We start from the raw sequence: 17,460 nt of genomic DNA, 5'->3' as shown, positions 1-17,460 counted from the left end.
AATGAAGATTAGATTGATTTTAATGTAATTTTATCTGGTTGGGATATCTCTTTGCTCTGTGATTCACTTTGAATCACAAGTTAAAAACAGAATAGAATTCACAGAATAGAATAGAATGGGGGTATGTGTGCACACAATGGCATTCTATATTGTGAGTGCATAAGTCACATAGCATGTAACTGCAAATGGGGCAGGGGATGCATGTGTCAAACAACATTTAGGGCCACTTTTACAAAGCTGTGCTGCCGATTCTTGGTGCAGCAAATGGGAGAAAGCCCATTCAATTCCTATGGGCTTCCTCTCATTTGCCGCGTAAAAGAAGCCCTTCCTTAGGTTATAGAATAGTATAATTTTTTTTTTGTACTAAAGTGTAGCATTCAGAATGTACATTTACACCTACCACAGGCATGGCATAAGTAGCCTTGCCTATATGTTAGCATGTAAACATACATTTCTATAATGGAATTGAAGCTGACACATGCCATTTGAGGATTTGCGTGCTGCATTTTGACACCCTTTATAGAATGGCCTCCTTAACCCTTAGATGGTAACGCCTCCATAACAGAGAAATGCACACTATACTTAAATATAGGGTACCTTGAGCTACTACTGACAATTATGAGCTAAAAATCCAAATAAATATATTATATATAAATATACACTCTACATTTTTGGTACAGAACATTAGAGAACTCCTGAAGAGAACACAAATAGCTCAACAGGTGCATACTTTTGCCTGTTTCTCCCCGCCAACGTTTTTTGCCTCATTGAGGGTCTTCCCCGCCAGTAGTGGTCCATCGCTCCCAGCACCCTCCCTTTGGCAGCAGTGTTGCCAGATGGCAAAAATGTTTCAAGCCTATAAGCAGGCCAATTGTAGCCCCAATATTAATATAAATATTAATAAGTTCAATATGAGTATTAATGAGGTCAATATGAATATTAATATAAATATTAATAATGTGGATAATATTGATATTGTAATAATCGTAATCAGCAGCATCATAATCAGCATAAACATAATCATAAACAGCATAATCAGGGAATCCCTATAACCAGCCCCTGAAATTGGCAGGTGCTCCTCGCGCGCATGCGCCCTGCCTTTCCTCACGATCTTTTTCTCTCTCCACTACCTCCTCTCGTTTTCCATCGCCGCCGCCAGTCGCGCCCCCAGTCACGTGAGGTAACTTTTAACCAATGAGCGCGGGCCGGTGGGCTGCGGCTGTGGCCGTCTAGTAGTAGTAGCCCGGGAGGGAGTACGCTCAGAAAGCAGCGGTGAGAGTACTGTTGTTTGTGCTTCTCTACCGGGGAAACCTATTCTTCTTGGTGTTGCCTGGCCGAGATAAGGGCTGAGAGGGAGTGGCTGCACCATGCCCGCCGGCCCGGGGCAGTCTTCTCCTGCAAGCCTCGCCGCCGGTGGTGGCAGTGGCAGCAGCGAGGAGTTAGGGCTTCGCTGACTGCGCTGCTGAGGGGGGGGAGGGGTGACGAGTCATGCCGGTGAGGAACGGTACAACCTGGTGGAGGACGGAGGGGATGCGCGGCTTCCGTTGCATAACGAGGAAGCTTTCCAGCACGGTATCTGCTTCCAGGCGAAGGTGGGTGCGGGCTGTGGGATGCAGGGAAAAACGAGGATCAGTGCCTTTTCTTCTCTTAAATGCACGGGCAGAAGTCATTGCTCATGAGGGAGAAAGTGCTCCACATGTCACTTTCAGAGCCATTAAGGTGGAAGGTATAGGATCCGAATTTTACCTAAGAAACTGCACTTTTGTTGCACGTATTGCTGTACTGTTGGGAGTCATAGCGGCCCCTGTTGTCCCTACTATAAGAGAAATCGTAGGACGATTGTGTGCTGCTGATGAGGATTTCGGGGAGTGCAACAGTAGGATCTGTATTTCACTGATGTTCGTCCCAGGCACTTGTGATATTACACGATAAGGCTGGATGCGCTCAACATTGTCTCCATAGACAGGAAATGGGAGGGAATACAGTGTTAGTATAATGGTTCCCAAATTGGTCATGGAATACCCCTGGCTGGTCTGTTTACCAGGATGTGCATGATGAATAATACATATACGATTTTCATGCAATAAATTTAATTATTGCATGTAAATAAGTATCATATATTCTTAGTGGGCATTTGAAAGTCTGGCCAGCTGGAGGTCACAGAGGACAGGTTATCGCAGCTTTAGTGCGTCTGGCCCAAGCTTTCTCTCGCCCCTCTTTAGGATTCCTGGAACTTGGTGTGGGTATTTACAGTTTGATATGTTTATGTTTCATGAGTAGAATATGCACACCTCATGGTATGTAGCCAGGTAAAATCCAAAACGAGTGGCTGTAGTGCAAAAGAAAACTAGTGCATAGATAATTTGCAGGTAATAGATCAATAGGGTTAAAGAATTTAAACTTTCTCAAGATTAGCAATGAATTAAGTGCTGTGCTTGTTCTAGAAACAGTGATTCCCAGACTTGTTCTAGGAAGGCCTCCCCCCCCCCCCCCCACTAGCCAGTTATGTTTTCAGTGTGCATAGTGAATATGCATACCTAGACTTACATGCACTACCTCAGTTACATGCAAATGTATCTCATTCATATTCATTGTGGATATCCCTGAGGATCTCCCAGTATAGGTTTAGAGTCCCCTATTGTAGAATAACTACATTTTATAGCTAGGTATTTGCCTCTAGAAAACAGAGCAGTGACTGAAGTAGCTTTATAATTAACCAAAGCTGGCAGCCTAATATAGAAATGAGATGGTCAGCCTCACATGTAAAGTGCAGTTAATTTCTCTGTATCCAGAATTCAGTGCTTTGATTTAATGGCCTAATACCTAAGTGGGAATGCATTGTAAATGGGTTTTGTTCTTCAGATTTCCACTGAAGAAGTGGTAGACTTTACATCCTTTTTTTTTATTTCTTTGTTTCTCAAGTAAAGCATTACTGTGAACCTAGTTTTTCCACAGAATTTCTTTTTGTAATTTTGCTTAAGTAAGGTCAGCATGGATAATATTCACTTCCATGACGGTTAAGTACTACAGCTGAAAAATACAAATACATTGTCTATTTGGATTTGGCTCACACCTTTTTTTTTTTTTAGTTGCTTTTCCTGTCCTTGACCCGGGAGAGCTCACAAATCTAACTTTATAACTGAAGTGGCTTGCCCAAGGTCACAAGGAACCACACTGAGATCTGAGGGTTTTCTTAAAAATAGGCAATTTAAAGTTATTCAAAATGGAGTCCTAAAGAGTGATAAAAATCATGTGGAGTTCCTCAAGAGTCCCCAATTTCTCTGCATTTGTATAATATTTACATGAACTCGCTGGGATCAATTCATTTTTAGATTTGGGTGAGAAAATCTAATCTTATGTGGATATTTTTCTGCTGCTTTCTGTTAATCCACACCTATGTTGACTAAAACCTTGCCGAGGGCCATCAGAATACCATCTTAAACTTAATGCAGAGAAAACTAAATTGCTGTGGTTTAGTCTGAATCAGGAGAACATTCCTGCATCAGTTAAAATGTTGGACTGCTCTTGTTTTAAAATAGATAAAATTTCTAAAGTACTGCAAGTGCTATTACATTCCTCTTTAAGTATGAATCCTAAAATTCTGTTGTCAAAAGATCTTTCTATAAATTGAAAAAAATTAGAGCAAATTAAATGTAATTGTTTGAACTGATATTCTAATGTGTTGTTTATCATTTTCTCTTGGATTACTGTAGTTGTTTGTATTCTGGTATTTCAGTGAAGTTTAAGAGGAAACGTTTTGATTCAAAACACTACTGCTAGGCTGATATTTAAGAAAGCAAGATTTGATTATGTCACCCCTTTGTTTGTGAGTTTTCACTGGCTTCCTGTTGAGCCGTATTTATTTAAGCTTTGTTTGGTTTTCAAAACTTTGAATAGTGATGCACCTGAGGTTATTCTTTAGGTGGCAGAAATGGTGAACATTTAATTTTGTCTCTTCCATTGATGAAGGGAGTGAAGTTTAAGGGGTCCTTTGATCAAACAGCGGTAGGGCTGCTGCTGGCTTGGCGCATGACAAATTGGCCCGCCCAGCGGTAGTTCTGGTTTCCCACATGCCACTTCAGGTGCTAGAAAATACCTTTGTATTTTCTAGCACCTGGGGAGTGCCTGGCGGTTATCAAGCAGTGTCATGCGCTGCCCGATTACCACTGGGTTACCTTTGGAGCCCTCGCCGCTTTCTAAATTGGAGACGGTAAGGGCACCAGCAATAAATGGCCATGCAACAATTTTTTAATTACACGTCCATTTACTGTCCCTGGGAAAAAAAAAGGCCTTTTTACTGGCAGCAGTAAAAAGTAGCCTCGGCGCAGAGCAGTCCCACGCGCTGATGCCACTGTGGGCCACTAAATCTACCCATGAAAGCCCTTTTGGTTAAGGTGCAATTAGTATATGGAATTCTTTATCTTTGAACGTTCACCTCATTCAACTCATATGGGTTTTCATTTTTATATATGTTATTTAATTTAAGATTGTAGATTTGATATTGTTGCCTGCTTTGACCTGATTGAGTCTATTAGATTGTAAGCTCTTTGAGCAGGGACTGTCTTTCTTCTATGTTTGTGCAGCGCTGCGTACGCCTTGTAGCGCTATAGAATTGCTAAATAGTAGTAGTACTAGGGATTTGGCAGGATACAAATCATAAACATAACATTTGAACTTGGGTTCCTTGGTGCTCAGCCTACTACTCTTAAGCTATTCCACTTCATTTTGCCTTCTGGGAAAATAAGATTTTTTTTTTTTGTATGTATTTATTTATTCCAGACTTACTATAGTACTAACTGTCAAGCAAGGCAAAGCGGTTTACATACTAAAACAAGAAAAGAGAAAAGGAACTACAAAAATAGATAGGAAAGAACATAATCATACAAGATCAACCAAAAGTAATAGTATACACCGATCAAGTAGGATAAGCTTTTTCAAAAAGCCAAGTCTTCAACAATGATTTGAACTTTCTTAATGAAAGGTCTTTTGGTTAAGGTGCAATTAGTATGTGGGATTCTTTATCTTTGAATAGTCGGCTTGTTTCAACTCATATGGGTGTTAACGTTTATTTACATTATTTCACTTAATATTGTAGATTTGATGTTGGCTGCTTTGAACCTGATTGAGTAGGGATTTGGCAGGATACAAATCCTTAACCTAACCTAACATTTGAACTGGGGTTCCCTGGTGCTCAGCCTGCTACTCTTAAGCTATTCCACTCCATTTTGCCTTGTGGGAAAATAAGATTTTTGTTTTTTTGTATATAATTTATTTATTCCAAACTTATTATAGCACTAACTGTCAAGCAAGGCAAAGCAGTTTACATACTAAGGGCCATGTTTACATAGGTACGTTAGCCTTTTTAACGTGCCTACAGTTAGTGCACGCAAACCTTGTAGGCGCCTATAGGGATGTTGTAGGCGTGTACACAGTTAACACGTGTACATGGTTAACGCGTGTTAAAAACACTAACGCGCCTATAATGTGGCTTAGTAAACAGGGCCCTAAAACAAGAAAAGTGAAAAGGAACCAAAACTAATAGTACATACTGATCAAGTAGGATAAGTTTTTTTTTTTGTTTTTTTTTTTCCCCCCAAAAAGACAAGCCTTCAACAATGATTTAAACTTTCTTAATGAAAGTTCACTTGTTAAATATAGGGGCAAGGAATTCCACAGTACTGGAGCAGTAAAAAAGAAAGCTGAGTACTCTCCATTTGTGCCTGACAGGGGACCTGGTAAAAAACATACGACGGTCATTTACAGATCTAAAAACCCAGGCTAGAGAATACGGAATAGTCAACGTTGATAAATAGATGGTGTACTTTGACGAAAAGCCTGAAATGCAAGTAAAGAACCTTAAACTAGACACAGTATACAACAGGTAACAAATGATAACTTTTCAGTGCAGATGTAACTTGGTCTGATTTACAGAGGTGACATGTCGACCAGTCATATTTTGCAGGGTCTGAAGCCTTTTAAGTAAGATTCCAGAAACTCTCAAATAGACACAATTACAATAATCCAATCTAGTCATGAACAGTGCCAAAATCAATGAATGGAAAGCATCAGTGTTAAAGGTCACATCATACACAGCTGTCATAGAAGAAGAAAACCAGACCTACATATTGAAGATAACTTGTGGTTCAAGGGAAAGATGCGACTCATGAAGGACACCCAAATAATGAACTAGATACCCGTTGAAGCCAAACAACTAGTAAAAAAAAGCTTCCACAGGAGGTGTGAGATGTTCAGTCAACAAACAGACCACAGTTTAGAATTATACTCCTGCCAGAATTCTGTGTGACTGCGCACTGCAGAATTTATACAGAATTCCAACCACCCAGGATTTGCCCTTTTTGCCACAGAATCTACTGTGATAGTACCATGGGAACACTGACTGGCTGGTGGGCCCTCCACAGGCCTACCTTAACATACCTTGGTGGTCTAGTAGTCTCTTCAGGGGCAGGAAAGAACCCTACTCTTTCCTGCCTACTACCGCTGCTCTGGGCTGGTGCTGTTGCTTCTTCAAAATGGCTACCAAGACTTCAAGCGGTAATCTTATGGGGCTGCTGCAGCAAGTCTCGGTGGCCATTTTGAAGAAGTGGTAGCACCAGCTCAGGGCAGTGGGCAAGAAAGATTGAGGTTCTTTCCTGTCCCACAGATGTATTCCCGATGCAGCTCCTCCTCCTACTGCACTGGACAGGTGAGTGTGGGTGTGAGTGCAGCCTTTTAGGTAGTTGAGGATGGGGTGGGTGAGTAGTCAGGATGACGGGACAGTGGCCCGGGAGGACTTGCTCTGGTAGGGGACATGCAGTGGGGGGGGGGGGGGGGGGGGGGGGGGGGGGGGGGGGGGGGGAGTGTTGGTTTCAGCTGTGACCGAACATGGATTTCGGGCCAGTTTTGGTGCTGAAAAAACTGTCAGCCTCTAGTGTTGAAGGGACAAATGTGATACTAGATTCCTTTATGTAGAGTTACATATTAAGTATAATCCATTAATTGAGGTATTGTAATAATTCAGTATTCATTCTGCCCCACTTCAACTTGAACCATGTCTACCTCTGTGGCTGATGGTAGGTACTTGCTTTATTGGCATCTTCTCTGGCAGCTATCTCTTGGGTAGACCATCAGGGTTAACTGCTATCTGTTAGTACTCTGTTCATTACAAAGATTTTTCCTTCAGTAGATGAAGCTTTTTTTTTTCATTTAAAATTTGAAGTGTGTTTTGCTATATATCTATATCGACTGTAAGCTAATAGCAGTTAATGCATGAATAATTACATTGCTGCATTTCCTTTCTCCTCCAGATATCTCTTCTGCTCTCTCATGTCCGAACCCCTATCCTTGGCATGATCCTGTGTCTTTTCCTTCACCTGCAATTCAACATTGTGCCCCCCTTACCCCCCCGTGCTGGTTTCTGGTCTACCCTAAAGGTGGTCTTCTGTTGGTCCTCAGCAGCAGTATTCCACATACACTACCTGCATCCTGATTTGAAAGTTTTCCCTCTGACCCAACCCACTCATGCAGAAACAGGAAGTGATGTCAAAAGGCAGGACAGGCCAGAGAGAAAGCTTTGGTGCAGGCCGCAGGCACTGTATATGCAATGCTGCCAGAAGACTACCTTTTAAGGTAGACCGGCAAGGGGGGGAGCAGGTGCTGAACCCTGGGTGGGGGGAAGAGAGTGAGCTGTAGTCTATTCTGTGCATATCTTTTTTTTTTTTTAATCTCTTTGTTTTGCTAAATCAAGCCCTTTTGCTTTTAGTGGCTTTTAGATAGCTGTGCAAATGGGGTTGATGGAGTTGGTGTAAATTACATTGCATTACATTGGACGCTTAAAATCCACACATACCTCATAAAGTTCAGTGCGACTAACAAAAAATAATAAACGGGGCATACCCAGGATTCCAACAATAAACACGACATATTAACTTAAGTTTTACATAGGACAAATCTTTATTATTCAAAAGTTTTAAACATTTTTTTTCAAAATCTCCCTTACTGAAAGCGGCAATAAGTTTAACCATTTAGCAGCTTGGTAGGGGAGTGATAATTTAAACACAGATTTGTAAATAATTTTCTTAGGGTTGAGAAAATGCAAATCTAAGTAGTGTCTAGAGATTTTAACACAGTTTGTCTGTTAAAGTAATAAGATTAGACATATAGGACTAGATTCTGTATGTGGCGCCTGAAAATTCTGCATGAAAAAGATTACACCTAGGTATATTGGCTAAAATACACCTGAATTTTATAGAATAGGCTTAAATTCCTGAGCGATGTATAAAATATTACAAGCGCCTCTCCATGCGACCAAATTTAGTCACGGCCATTTAAGGCCATATTTTACTTGGCGTAAATCCTGATGCCTAAATTAGGTGCAGAGCGTGTGTATTCTATAAGAGTGCACATAGATTTTAGAAAAGCCCACGCCACACCAATGGCCATGCCCCCTTTTCAACTATGTAATTTAGAATGCACCACATTACAGAATATGCTTAACGAGTTGTGCATGTAAATCTTAATGCCAGTTAGTGCTGATAATTTCTTTTTAACATCCAGTTGACAGCGCTGATTAGCTAGTTACGTGCATTGTTATAGAATATGATTCGATTTCCGTGTGGAAATTAAGGTGCGATATGTAGAATCCAGCAGATAGTTGGTATCTTGATCATGTACTATCAAATATACTTGAGATACTTTAAAATGTTGGGCCCTGCTTACTAAGGTGTACTAGTGTTTTTAGTGCTCGCTAAGCATGTAGACGTCCATAGGAATATGATGGGCATCTACACAGCGTGCACTACAACGTTAGTGCGGCTTGGTAAACAGGGCTCTTTGTTCTCTACCTTCCATAGGAAGCCAGAGCAACCCATACATCAAATGGTGTTACTCTTATCAAATTCTGTTGCCTTAAATGTTGCGCTGCTGTGTTCTGTAAAGTTTAAAGGTTTTCTTTTCTTGTATCTTTTGCAGCCTACATAAATTAATGTTACAATGGTCCAAATGTGATAATATCAAGGTTTGGATGGCTATTCTAAATTGTTTGGGTTCAAAGTAGCCCCATGTTTGTCTTAAATTTCTTTAATTATCTAAAAAACTTTTTACTTGAGGATCAAAAGTCAGAAAATTATCAAAAATAATACCCAGAATTTTCAGTAATACCTTCCACCATTAGTTCTTTAATAGAAGGGAAATTACAAAGGCTTCTTAAAATTAAGAATGTAGGGGTTCTTTTACTAAACTGTGGTAAAAGGGGGCATGCGCTAGTGTCAGTGCATGTTTTTGATGTGCTCTGAGGCCCCCTTTTACTGCAGCAGGCAAAAGGCTGTCTTTTTTTTTTTTTTTCCCCTGGAAATTAAATGGCTGTGCGGTAAGTGAACCATTTGCCGCGCGGCCATTTCAAGAGGGGGAAACCATTAACTGCCACCCATTGAGATGGTGGTAAGGGCTCCCACGCTAACCCGGTGGTAACCGGACAGTGCACGGTGCTGCCTTATTACCGCTGGTTAAGCATCAACGCTACAAAAATAGGAAATATTTTTGTAGCAGTGGAAATGCGCGCACTGGGGATGGGAACTACCCTGGGCTCCTGCAGTTGCCCAGCGATAGTTCCAGATTAGAACACAGCAATAGGCTTGCCGTGCTCCAACCCTTTAGTAAAAGGGCACCTTAATTTTTTTCCTCTATTCAATTGTAGTTTAAAAGCAGATGTCCATCAATTTTAGGACACTTTTTTAATTTTGGGTAGTATCCCCATTAGATCATTTGTGAAAGGAATAGAGGTGCTACAAATAAATAAATAAATACATAAATAAATAAATAAATATCTGCATAAATAAACAGACCAAAGCCCTTAGCGGAAAGCTCATGCTGACTTGCTTCCATTGCTTAATATAGCAGGGTGGGGTTTTTATTTCTCCCTTAACTTTGTGCTAAGTATTTTGCTTTTATTTTATGACTTTGAGGGCCAGATGCACAAAACTTTACAAGCCAATAACGAGCAAGTAGTAAACCCTGGCATGCACTAAATACTTTTTTTCCGAGGATGGTAGCAGCTAACGCAAACGGAATGCAGATGAGCAAATTGTGTAGAAACCCTATTGAAATGAGATGCACTAAGCTTTTCTGCTTGCCCTAACTCTGGAAAACGCTGGGAAATCTAACAAGAGGTCTGTACGGGCTTGGAAAACTTATAAAATGTAAAAAAAATAAAAATCGGGAGGGGGCAAAAACGACCAAGTGCTCGTCAGGAGCGTCCTTTATGGACATTCTTCACTGTAGTGTATTATAAAAAAAAATCACAGGCTCCGATGCTGCAGGCATCCGCTGCACCTACCATGGTACGCCGCTCCCCCTCCCCCCTGCATTGAAATCAGAGTTTTCCGCAGCCCCGGCCTCCCCCTCCCTTGACAGCTTCCCCATCATCCTCCGCCCCCCCTGAGGTCGCCGCCGCCGCCGCTCCCCCTCCACCCGCTCCCCTCCATCTGCCACCGTGCCCTCACAGCATCTCTCACCTCCATGTGAAGGCGCTGCACCGGCGACAACAGCTGATCGCCTCTCTTCGGACTTCCCTCCTTTCCTCCCTGGCCCGCCCTCATCTGACGTAAGTAACTGACGAGGGTGAGCCAGGGGCTGCGTAAAGTTCTGATTTCAATGCAGGGGGGAGGGGGGAGCGGCGGCGGAGGGGGGGTAGGCTGTCCATAAAGGACATCCATAAGGGACGTGGTTTTATTTTTTTACGTCCTTGGCATGCGCAGAGCAGCCAGCATAACGCTTGACTGCTCTTAACATGCTGTACCCGCAGATTATCTGACGGTTTTACGAGGGATTAGAGAATGCAAGTAAGCTGCAATGAGCAGCTCATTTGCATTCCCTTTCCTTCATGCATAGCCGTTCCCTACCGATTCGCTATGGAATTCGGTAAGGAAAGGCTGTAACGATGACTTTAGTGCATCTTGGCCTGAGTAGGGGGAAACTGGGTAGGCAGTCCTTATTAGCAATCATGTTCCATGTTTCCATTTCTGATTCGATTACTTTCTTATCCACAGGTGACCCAGGAGAGTAAAAATGTCAGGGGCAGCAAATGGATATATGAGGCTAGATTCTATAAATGGTGCCTAAAAAATAAGCGCTGCAAAAACCCACTTAAGCGGTATTCTGTAAGCCGCACCTAAAGTTTGGTGTGGTTATAGAGTACACGCTTAAGTGGAAAGTTGCACATAAACTTAGGTGTGGCCATTTGCATCAATGAAAACGCAGTGCAAATACCCACACCTTATGCACGAAGCACCATTATTCTGTAATTACAAAGCCACACGTCCCATTTCCACACCCCTTTTTTTTTAATTCATGTAAAGTTTAGGCACAGATCCCACACCTAATTTTATGTGCGTTTGTCCCAATTAAAACAAATTAGGGCCAATAATTAAGGCAATTGGCACTAATTAGCTTGCTCAATTACATTTCTTGCGCAAATCAAGAACATGCCTAAATTTGCGTGCGTAATGTTTGGTGACCCTTTACAGCATTAGGGGGATGGTGTGCATAGTTAATAAGATAAAATTAATCACCACTTCTTTTCCATGTGGTATTTCCAGCAACAGACCACCAAAGCATAAAGAGATTGAGTCCTTAATGTGCTCTTCATTTACAGGGCCTTCACTGTGTACATGTGTCATGACTCCTTCATTATATGCTAGGACAGCATAAGAAGCTTTTAATGTCTACAGCTCCTACAGGCTGTTCATTGAATGGGCTTTGTATGCAAGTGGGTTGAATGACAGCTGGATAATGGCTGCTGCAGGATCTTGTTTACAATTCTGTGGGGCTTTAGGGGTAGGTTTCATTAGAAGTATGGCTACGTTTATTTTCAGAATGTAATGTTTGATTTATTTGAAAGGGGGGGGGGGGGACTAAAACAGCAAACAGGATGCTAGGAATTATTAGGAAAGAGATGCAAAAAAGACCAAGAAAATTATAATGCCTCTATTGCTTCATGCTGCGACTTCACCGTGGGTATTATGTTCAGTTCTGGTGGCCGTATCTCAATAAAGATATAGTGGAATTGGAAAAGGTTCAGAGAAGAGTAACCAGAATAATAAATGGGATGGAACTTTTCCCCATATGAGGAATGGCTAAAGTGGTTAGAGCTCTTTAGCTTGGAAAAGAGACAGCTGAGGGGGGATATGATTGAGGTCTATAAAATCCTGAATGGTATAGAACAGATAGAAGTGAATCGATTTTTCACTCTTTAAAAAAGTACAAAGACCAGGGGACACTCAATGGAATTACATGGAAATACTTTTAAAACAAGTACGAGGAAATGTTCTTTTTTTTTTTTACTCAAAGAATAATTAAGCTCTGGAACTGTCTGCAGGAGGATGTGGTAACAGCGGTTAGAGTATCTGGGTTTGGACAAGTTCCCGGAGGAAAAGTCCATAGTCTGTTATTGAGATGGACATGGGGGAAGCCCCTGGATTGGTAGCTTCTGCCAGGTATTGTGACCTAGATTGATCACTGTTAGAAGCAGGATACTGGGCTAAATGGTCCATTGGTCTAACCCAGTATGGCTATTCTTATGTTCTTATGGTAAAGCTCTCTTTCCTTGAGGCTGCAGCATTCATTTAAAGGAAATTGTTCAGAAGGTGGATTGGTAATAGTTTTCCTATTATCTTTTTTTGGGGTTTTTTTTTTTCACCCTGTAGTGTAAAAGATGTTTGGACATTTTTTTTGTAAACAAGAGGATAGGGAAATACCTACTGTACTTGAATGTAACTCACCTTGAAATGAATGACAAGTCACAAGCTGAATCTAAATAAATGGAACTTGGATGATTTGGAAAAAATTGTAATACAGGGTGTGTGTTTTCAGTGTCTGATGGTAACTGCTGTTAATTGTCAGTGTCTTACACTGAGCACATGGCACATTTTCTTAGTAAAAATAATTTTGGCCTGCAGTGATTCAAAGGAGATTTGGGGGGCTTTGTCGCTGTTGATGAACTGCTGCAGTTACTGCTGTGGTAGACTGAGCTGAATGTTGCCTGTATCTTCAGGTAACCTTTTTATTGTACATCTTCTGTATTACTGCAGCTAGCATTAAGTAATTTTTTTCACTCATCCATTTTTTGGAGAAATTGAAGCTTCATAGTCAACTGCTACTTTGTTACAACTGCACTGGTTTGCAAGCGGAGGGGTCTTGCTCCAACTTGACGTACCTTGAGTATAACCCAGGGATAGGCAACTCCGGTCCTCGAGAGCCGCAGGTAGGTCAGGTTTTCAGGATATCCACAATGAATATGCAGGAGATAGATTTGCAAGCACTGCCTCCATGGTATGCAAATCTATCTCCTGCATATTCATTGTGGATATCCTGAAAACCTGACTTGCCTGTGGCTCTTGAGGACCGAAGTTGCCTACCCCTGGTATAACCTAACAATGATATTATAAGGCTTATTCACAATGACTTTACATGGAAGAAGTTTTTCTTCTGTTTAGAGACCCGGAATAAACGAGTGTAACATGATTTATTAGACAGATTATCTGTTTGGACAAATAGACAAAAGAAGAACACCCTGAATAATATCAGACACGGTGAAGTTGACAAATGACTCTAAACACGATACCAAGCTGGGTCAAACTTAATGGTCAACTGAGCTGCACTCAACTGGAACCATATCATGGATTCTTAAATTGCAAGCTGCCACCTTCACCTAATAATCTATTATTTTGAAATGGATTTAGCACAATTTGCCACATTCTTTCCTAAATATTAAGCATAAAATACAATGTTTTTTCTAAATGTGTGTAGCAAACTGGGCTATCTTAACATTTTCCTGGAAGAAAGGGAGGGAGTAGCCCCTCCCTAACAGTTTTGAGCAGCTGGAAAAAGGGTCTCTATATAATGGGAACTTTCCTCTTGTATGTTGCTTTCCTACCTTTTCTAGGTTTGTTGTTTGGTTTTGTTTACTCATCTTGTGAGAGACCAGGAGTTAGGGAACCACTGCTTTTGTTTTTGTTGAATCTTTTTATTTAAAAACCAATACAAGAATTCTGCCCCCTCCCCCCCCCAAAAAAAAACCCAGGACATAAATTACATTCAAAATTATACATCTTCAAACTGACAAACATATCTACGGGAGCCCAAAACTTTTTAAACGGTTGGTAGCTCTGTCTTTTAAGAGCTGCAACTTCTTCATATTTCTTAGTAAGAGAGACAGCATTCCACCAAGCATTCATAGACAAGACAGTATTATCCATCCATTCAGACAATATGAGCATGTCAAGTAGTTTAGCCCTATCCCTGCTTAATAAATGGGATAAAGCCACTAACTTAAAAATAGTAACAATTTTATAGTTAAAATCAGCCTAAATATATAATACTCATGTAATTTGCTCCCATACTAGAACCCAAAAGTACTTTACTTTAAAACAGTTTTTATTGAACATTCCAATAAAGATACAATCAGCTATCCAAAAATCACAGAGTTCAATGTTTACATTAGCTTCTCTGTCTTTCCATCTCTCCCCCTTAACATAACCCTAGCCTCTTATACATAAATTAAACTGATCACAAATAAATGTACAAAGAGAGAGAATCTACCGTATTTTTCGGACTATAAGACGCACTTTTTTTCCCCCCAAATTTGGGAGGAAAATGGGGGGTGCGTCTTATAGTCCGAAGGTAGATTTGGCTGGCTGGCTGGCTGGCTGGCAGGCCGCCCGCCCTCCGAGTTCCGGATAGCCGTCAGGGTTACCTCCTCCCCCCCACCCCCCCGGCCCTGTCACCACTTCTCCCTACTCACGCGATCTTCCCTGGTGGTCTAGTGACATCGGGGCAGGAAAGAGCCCCCTCTTTCCTGCCCAGCGCGCTGCTCTCCATCCTCCTGTATGCAGCCTGACGGTCTCGGCGAGATTCAAAATGGCCGCCGAGACTGCAATTCTCGGCGGCCATTTTGAATCTCGCCGAGACCGTCAGGCAGCAATGCATACAGAAGGATGGAGAGCAGCGCGCTGGGCAGGAAAGAGGGGGCTCTTTCCTGCCCCGACGTCACTAGACCACCAGGGAAGATTGCGTGAGTAGGGAGAAGTGGTGACAGGGCCGGGGGGAGGGATTCAGACAAGACGCACCGGAGCACCTAGGTTTTAGAGGAGGGAAAAAGGAAATTTTTTTTTCCTATTTCCCTCCTCTAAAACCTAGGTGCGTCTTATGGTCCGAAAAATACGGTACCCAAGACGAGGATTTGTTTCTCTGATAACCTCTCATAATACCAACCGGTTACCTAATACCCCCTCCCCTATAAAGTTTGCTTTGAGAAACGGTCTTTGAATAAACCTTTTAGAGGTCTAGGTTATTAAGCACTATACTTCTCACCTTGGAGGTCAAGCTCTGAATATATCTTTCCCATATTAACCAAAATTGTTTCTTCCTACGAGCACTCAGCCTCGCATCTGTAGCTTCCACTACCATGAGGGCATGAAGGGCATTCCTGCAGTGCCAGAAAGGAGGACCCTCATTTTGTGTCCAATACCGTAGAAGACGTTTTCTTGCTGTTACCCTGGCCTTACTCAACAATGACTGCTCTCCTTTCCCTAGTGACCAAAAAGCTTTCCCTTTCTCAAATAAAAAGCCCGGAGGGGTAGAGTAAAACTGGTTTCTGCAAAAGATTTTCAAAATATCTCTGAATACCCTTCCAGAATTGTTGTACCTTTTGACCAAGACCACAAAGCATACAAAAAGGATCCTTCCTCAGTGCCACATTTAAGACAGAGCGATGATGGGACTCAGCTTTATGTGCCTGAAGCTAAAAGAAGTAAACTCTCTGAATTGTTCTGGAATGGTATTCTCTCAATGATGCACTGCATATCAGTGTAAGAGTATGGGATAAGGAGACTTCAATATCACTAGGGGAACTCGTGTACTCGACTCTACTGACCACAACCCGGCTAATGTCGTCTCAAATTCCTGAAATGGAATGAGTTTATTTAAAGCCCTGTGTATGTAAACCACTGATATAGCATCCGGTGAATCAAAGACAAAAAAAAAAAAAATCGTACATCTTTTTCATCGCCTCTAACAAGAAACCTGCCTGCTTTAGTGTCTGTGTATAATGGTGGAGCTGGCAGTAAGCAAATTTATCAAAGCTGATATTTCTGTTGCAAAGCTTCAAATTACAGTACGTCCCCAGTGTTCGCAAACATATGACTAAGATAACGGAAACTGCTTTCCCCCTATCTGTAGAAGAGTACACTCTCCAGGCTCAGGGTAAAGGCTGTATCCCTCGATATGGGAAGCAAATCACTTCCTAAGGCTATCAATGCCCTCCAGGTCAATTGCGTTGGAAGTAGCAGGATGTTACTTTTATAGGAATGGGGAAGATCACTGGACTTTGCCTGAAGCACATAGTTAAGATGTAGAGGAAATAACTCCTTTTCCATATGTAATGGGGTATTCCATTATCCAATCTTTTATATGTTGTAAAAGATGTGTGATTATAGGTATGGATGTTAGGTATTCCTAAGCCTCTCCAGCCCAATTTCCATAGAGCCTAGAGAACTTTAGTTTAGGTCCCCCCCCCCCCGATACATTTTATTTCTTTAAGATCCAACTAGGGAGAACTTGTAAAACATATAGCCATATAGATTTATTTTCCGAATCAATGACAATGGGGAACAGACACGCTCTTCTAATTTTTGTTTAGTAGTTTGCAATTACTGAGGAATATCTAATGAACAAAGTTTTTTTTTCTTGAGTCACTTGGTAGTTGTATTCCCAGATATCTGAAACTGCCCTCCACCCACTTAAGTGGGAAAGCATCTCGCCAGCCCCTACGAGCAGATTCTTCAGTCGCCATAGCCTCTGATTTATGTGTATTTAGTTTAAATCCAGAATAGTCTCCTTATTCTGCAGTGCTTTCCTACAATGTGTGCAGGGAGGAGTCGAGGTCAGCCAAGTGTACTTTAAATTCCTGTTGGCCCAACCTCACCCCTTTAATTTCAGCATTCATGATTTCCCTGAGGAAAGGATCTAAAGTCAAAACAAGGGTGAAGACAAAGGGCAGCCCTGCCTGGTTCCTCTTTGAATGGAGATTTGTTCTATACTAGATCCATTCATCCATACTGATTCCATAGGGTTCTTATATAAAGTACTGATGGCAATCCAAAAATACCCTGTTGTATCATAATACTCTAAGACTACATGAAGAAAGTCCCAATCCACCCGATTGAATGCCGCCTTCTCTGCATCAAAGCTGACTAGCAAAGACATCTGTCGTAGCCTAATTGTCTCCAGTGTGGCTAAAATCATGTCCATACCATATATCTTTGCTGAACAAAACCCACCTGGGGTGCTTCTATAATTTATGGTAATATTCTTGCTTGTCTGCTTGCTAAGACCTTTGCCATTAACTTGGTTTCAAAGTATAATAGCAAAATGTATGTGTGTATGTATATATATATATATCTTTAGGAG

The 17,460-nt window shown here is 41.5% G+C and overlaps 1 protein-coding gene across 2 annotated transcripts in view; it reads left to right on the top strand.

Moving 5' to 3' along the window:
* Positions 1-1,238: 1,238 nt before the first annotated feature.
* Positions 1,239-17,460, top strand: part of LOC115472985 — a 130,897-nt gene continuing 114,675 nt past the window's right edge. For both annotated transcript variants that reach the window (XM_030207553.1, XM_030207551.1), the window contains exon 1: positions 1,239-1,592. The gene's annotated coding sequence lies outside the window, so the exon portion shown is untranslated. The remainder of the gene's footprint in view (positions 1,593-17,460) is intronic.

Source organism: Microcaecilia unicolor, chromosome 6 (genome assembly GCF_901765095.1).
Source record: "Microcaecilia unicolor chromosome 6, aMicUni1.1, whole genome shotgun sequence".
NCBI classification, from domain to species: Eukaryota; Metazoa; Chordata; class Amphibia; order Gymnophiona; family Siphonopidae; genus Microcaecilia; species Microcaecilia unicolor.
This window is presented reverse-complemented; position numbering and strand designations above follow the sequence as displayed.